Source organism: Natrix helvetica (assembly GCF_964273705.1).
Source record: "Natrix helvetica genome assembly, chromosome: 1".
Taxonomy (NCBI): Eukaryota; Metazoa; Chordata; class Lepidosauria; order Squamata; family Natricidae; genus Natrix; species Natrix helvetica.
In genome coordinates, this window is record NC_138548.1 from 350,834,035 (window position 1) to 350,840,034 (window position 6,000).

The 6,000-nt window shown below is 44.5% G+C and overlaps 1 protein-coding gene across 4 annotated transcripts in view; it reads right to left on the minus strand.

The window, feature by feature from the left end:
* The window catches only part of PPT2 (palmitoyl-protein thioesterase 2), a 69,396-nt gene extending 63,895 nt beyond the window's left edge, over positions 1–5,501 (minus strand). Inside the window, exon 1 of one of the 4 annotated variants that reach the window (XM_081934315.1) lies at positions 4,030–4,379. The gene's annotated coding sequence lies outside the window, so the exon portion shown is untranslated. Of the gene's footprint in view, positions 1–4,029; positions 4,380–5,345 lie in introns of those variants that run through there. The other 3 variants (XM_081934313.1, XM_081934314.1, XM_081934312.1) reach the window with 3 other exon arrangements.
* Between the last annotated feature and the right edge of the window lie 499 nt (positions 5,502–6,000).

Here is a 6,000-nt window from a genome sequence, read left to right on the forward strand (position 1 = left end):
CACTTGCTGGCTTGACCGCAACTGACCATCCTCTGGTAGCCAATAGCACGGTTGATCTATCTATTCAACTGCTGATGGCTAGATGGAATTATTTTACCTGGTATCTGGTAATAGAATAACAGAATAGCAGAGTTGGAAGGGATCTTGGAGATCTTCTAGTCCAACTCCCCCCTGCTCAATCAGGAAACCCTATACCAGGGGTGTCCAAACTTGGGAACTTTAAGACTATCCAACATCTTCTTAAAGACTTCCAGAGTTGGGGCATTCACAACTTCTAGAGGCATTTTCTGTTCCACTGATTAATTGTTCTAACTGTCAGGAAGTTTCTCCTCAGTTCTAAGTTGCTTCTCTCCTTGATTAGTTTCCACCCATTGCTTCTTGTTCTACCTTCAGGTGCCTTGGAGAATAGTTTGACTCCCTCTTCTTTGTGGCAACCCCTGAGATATTGGAACACTGCTATCATGTCTCCCCTAGTCCTTCTTTCTCTTAAGCTAAACATACCCAGTTCCTGCAACCGTTCTTCGTATATTTTAGTCTCCAGTCCTCTAATCATCTTGGTTGCTCTTCTCTGCACTCTTTCTAGAGTCTCCACGTCTTTTCTACATCGTGGCGACCAGAACTGAATGCAGTATTCCAAGTGTGGCCTTACCAAGGCATTATAAAGTGGTATTAACACTTCACGTGATCTTGATTCTATCCCTCTGTTGATGCAGCCTAGAACTGTGTTGGCTTTTTTGGCAGCTGCTGCACACTGCTGGCTCATATTTAAATGGTTGCCCACTCCAAGGGACTCCAAGATCCCTCTCACAGTTACTACTACTGAGCAAGGTACCACCTATACTGTACCTGTGCATTCCGTTTTTGTTGCCTAAATGTAGAACCTTACTCTTTTCACCACTGAATTTCATTTTATTAGAGAGTGCCCAATGTTCAAGTTTGTCAAGATCCTTCTGTATCTTAAGCCTATCTTCTGGAGTGTTGGCTATTCCTGCCAGCTTGGTGTCATCTGCAAATTTGATGAGTTCCCCATTTATTCCTTCATCCAAATCATTGATGAAGATGTTGATTTGGATGAGGGAATAAATGGGGAAGTCATCAAATTACACATCAGTGTAAAGGTTTATGATTCCCCCCCCCCCTGCTTCTATTCAATCGGGGCTTTAATAAAATCACAAATAATAAATTAAGCAAGAGAAACAACTTGTTCAGAACCATCATGTACCGTATTTTTCAGACTATAAGATGCACTGGAGTATAAGACGCACCATGATTTTGAAGAGGTAAATTTTTAAAAAATGTTTTTGCATTCTGCAGCCTCCTTTGTTTTGTTTTTTTTGTTTGTTTGTTTGCAAAAACGGGGTGTTTTTTGCCAAAAAAACGGGGGGCATGCAGAGGCTTTGGGAAGTTTGTAGAGTGCTCCTGGGGGCTGCGGGGGGCAAAACCAAGCAAAAAACAGCCAATTTTCTGCAAAAACAGGCCCATTTTTTGTCAAAAAAGGGCATGTATAGCTTTGAGAGCTACGGTTGGTGCTAAACCATAATTTATTTAGAATACTAGTTGACTCTACACAACTAGTAAGGCACATGAACTATTCTACATATGCACACAATCTATGTGTCCCCTTAATACCATGCATATAAAGAAAGGTTGCTAGAATTGGGTATGTCTAGTTTAATGAAAAGGACTAGGGGAGACATTATAGCATTGTTCCAATATCTCAGGGGCTGCCACAAAGAAGAAGGAATCAAACTAATCTCCAAAGCACCTGAGGGCAGGACAAGAAGCAATGGGTGGAAACTAATCAAATAGAGAAGCAACCTAGAACTGAGTAGAAATTTCCTGACAGTGAGAACAAATTAATCAGTAGAACAACTTGCCTCCAGAAACTGTGAATGTTCCAACACTGGAAGTTTTTAAGAACAGATTGGACAAGAGATTGGATTTGTCTGAAATGGTACAGGCTCTCCTGCCAGAGCAGGGGGTTGGACTGGAAGACCTCCAAGGTCCCTTCCAACTCTGTTATTCTGTTCTGTTCATGCAAGCTCTGAGCTCCGTGAGGGACATTTTTTTAAATCTACAGTAGTTTGCTGTTATTGTTTTTGAAATGAGACATCGGAAAAGTCTGAATGCGTCTTTTCCCCAGACTGTAGTCACTTTTTGACCTGGTTCCAAATTTCAGATTTTCCCTCCCCTCCCCATCAAAGAGTTACCAGATCACAACCCACAAATCTTGCACTGCAAATGTCACCAAAAGGCAATCAATTACTGGGTCAAACATCAATTGGTAGATATAAAAAAAAAAAACTGCCCTTTATTCTTCCTGTTTCCTAAGGCAGCAAGCAGCACGACAAAGTCAGCCAATCTTTAGAATGACTGAGAGGAAAAATAGGAAAGAAAAATTGACTAATGAAGGGTGAATCATAGCATGGGAGAATCCAAAAGTTAACTACTGCAGTAGCTAAACTTAATTACAAAGTAAACAATTCTTACAGTAGTACTACCGCTACAGTTACCTGCAACTGAAAACACACACTGCAGTATACAACTACCCCACTTTTTTTTCCAGGGCTTATATTTGACCATGGCATCACACACCAGCCACGTCGCGGGCTCAATAACTCCCTAAGCTCAAATGTCATCGGCCAGCTTACACCCAAACCTTTTACGCCCATACAGCTAGTCCTCGACTTACGGCCACAATTGAGCCCAGCATTTCTGCTTCTAAGTGAGGCATTTATTAAGCGAGCGTTGCCCCATTTTGCCACCCTTTCTTCTCACGGTTGTTAAATGGATCGCTACAGCTGTGAAATGAATAACACGATTGTTAAGTGAATTTGGTTCCCCCATCGACTTTGCTCATCAGGAGGTGTGCACTCCTCTGCTCACAACAGAATCCCTTATGCCACCAGGCTTGAAATTTTGGGCTTGGACAACGTCTTAGAACTATTTCACCTTCGGTCTGACTTATGCGTAGTACATAAAATTATCTGCTACAATGTCCTACCTGTCAAGGACTACTTCAGCTTCAACCACAACACGAACACACAATAGATACATACTTAAGGTAAACCACTCCAAACTCGTTTGCAGAAAATACGACTTCAGCAACAGAGTGGCCAACGCCTGGAATGCTCTACCTGACTCAGTGGTTTCTTCCCCAAACTGCCAAAACTTTAACCTCAAGCTGTCTACTGTCGACCTCACCCCATTCCTAAGAGGTCTGTAGGGGGCGTGCATAAGCGCACCAGCGTGCCTACCGTCCCTGTCCTAATGTTCCCTTTTATCCATATCCATTTCATGTATTCATAATCATGTTTATACTTATATCTGTTATCTTGTACATGCTTGACAAATAAATTCACGTGCTTGACAATAAATTTCAATGGGTGGAAACTAATCAAGGAGAGAAGCAACCTAGAACGGAGGAGAAATTTCCTGACAGTTAGAACAATTAATCAGTGGGACAACTTGCCTCCAGAAGTTGTGAATGCCCCAACACTGGAAGTCTTTAAGAAGATGTTGGATAGCCATTTGTCTGAAACGGTATAGGGTTTCCTGCCTAGGCAGGGGGTTGGACTAGAAGACCTCCAAGGTCCCTTCCAACTCTACTATTGTATTGTAAATAAATAAAAATTTAAAAAATCCCTCTGAAATAGGAGTCAGCTGAGCCAAGCATCTGAATTTTAATCACACGACCACGGGGACGCTGTTAAGTGTGAAAAGCCATTCATAAGTCGCTTTTTCCAGCACTCACTTGGTGAACCTGTTGTAAATCGAGGATTTACCTGTATGGAAAAATCCCTCAGTCGCAAAATCTTAACCATACCACGAACTACTAATCCACGAATGACCACAATGTCACCAACCAACCCTCGCCTGAATGCAAGATTCGACTACACGGTGGTTCGATTTTCCGACCCAGCCAGAAATCGGATTCCGATCTTTCTCCAAAGCCAGCTAGAAACCCCCGGGAGCCCCAGGCCTCCACCCGCCCAAACGAAGGGAAAAGGCCTGTCGCGATTCGGTCACCTCGCTGATGCCGCCTCTCCAAACCATTCCACGCGAATGGCAACTCCCGTCACGTCACGGCCAGATGAGTCGCTCATCCATCTCTGGCTGCTGCTGTCCACCCCCTCCCGTGCAGATCCAGCCGGGGCGACGGAGAAAGCGAGAGCGCCCGCCTGGCTTTTTGCAAAGCCGCTTAAAAGCTCCCAGTCTGGAGCTGCCTCCGCGCTGGGCGGCTCTTAAAGGCAAAGCAGCCCGCGGCCAAAGCCTCTTTCCAGGGCGAGGGAAAGAGCTCCGATGCCCTCCGGTTTAAGTAAACCGGGGCTTCGGTCCAGGCGCCTTGTTTTTTCTCTCTCCCCCTTCTCCGATTTGCAATGGATGAGATGGCAGAAGAGTCACCCTGATCTTGGTTTTGCCTCTTGCCGGCGCCCTCTAGTCGTGAGAGAGACTACACTGCCCATGATCCTTTCATTCACACACCCCTCCCCGCATGCAGTTACAAGTCTATCCTTGCAAGTTTGTGTTTTTAATTTGGGGAAGAGAGAGAGACAGACAGAAAGAAAGAGAGAAAGATAGAGAGAAAGAGACAGAGAGAGAGAGAGAGAGAGAGAGAAAGAAAGACACACAGAGAGAGAGAGACAGAGACAGAGAGAGAGGCATAGAGAGAGGTAGAAAGAAACAGAGGGAGGCAGAAAGAAAGAATGTGAGACAGTGCGAGAGAGAGACAAAGAGAGAGAGAGGAAAAGAAAGAGAGAAAGAAAGAAAAGAAAGAAAGAAAGACAGACACAGAGAGAGAGGCAGAGAGGCAGAGAGAGACACCCACAGAGAGAAAGAGACAAAGAAAGACACACACAGAGAGAGAGAGAGAGAGAGAGAGAGAGAAGAAAGAAAGAAAGAAAGAAAGAAAGAAAGAAAGAAAGAAAGAAAGAAAGAAAGAAAGCCAGCCAGCCAGCCAGCCAGCCAGCCATTAGGAATTTCTCTTACAATGCCATTAGCTTCTCCCCATACTGCAAACCGTGGATGGATGGAGAAAGGAGGGGTAGTTTTCTTGCGGGGGGAGCAGTTCTGCCCTGCACAAGATTTAAAAGGAGTAAGAACTTCCTCGGATCGAGACCGAGTAAATCACTCCAGTCCTTTTTTTTTTTTTTTTTTGACAAAAAATAAACACGCGCTTTGTATGATTGGAAAAGTCCAACACCACAGTCAACTCCGTCCAAGATACGGACATCAAGCCATTCGAGTCCCTTCTACATCTCTCATATAATAAGCTAAATCGCTCCAAATCTCTAAATCTCTCATACATACATATATAATAAGCATAATGTAATACAATAAAGTACCGATTTATTTCCCCGATCACCCACCAGATCTTGCCCTGGATCAAGCCGGCAGCCGCTTCCCTGCCTCTTTCCGCCAGCTGATCTCGCTCCTTCCTTCGCGCTACCTTCTTGTTTATTTCCACTCTTGTGCTAGCGCGCCGGCGCGTCAGATCCGGGAAGGGTCCCTCAACTAACGCCTTGGCAACCGCGCAGGCGTCCCCGGCAACGCCAGGTACCAACGTTCTAAGCCCGCCCCCCCCGCCCCTTTCCACGTTGCCTTGGGAAGCTGTTTTCAGGGCAAGAGGTCGTGGAGATGCACTTGGATGCGAGCCAGGTTTATTCCCCGTTCCAAGTCCAAGATGTTATCCCCGAAGTCCTAAAACTTCTTTCTGCAAACATTTCCAATATGTATTCTAAATGGTCTGTGATTAATACGTGTGTGTGTATAACATAACGTAACATAACATAATATAATATAATATACTCTATTTTTATGTATGTGTATGTATGTATGTATGTGTATCAAAGATCATGGGAGGTACTAATACCATTCTATAAAGCCTTGGTAAAACCACTTGGTCGCTCAGTGGCTAAGATGCTGAGCTTGTAGATTGAAAGGTTGGCAGTTCAGCAGTTCGAATCCCTGGTGCCACGTAACGGGGTGAGCTCCCGTTAC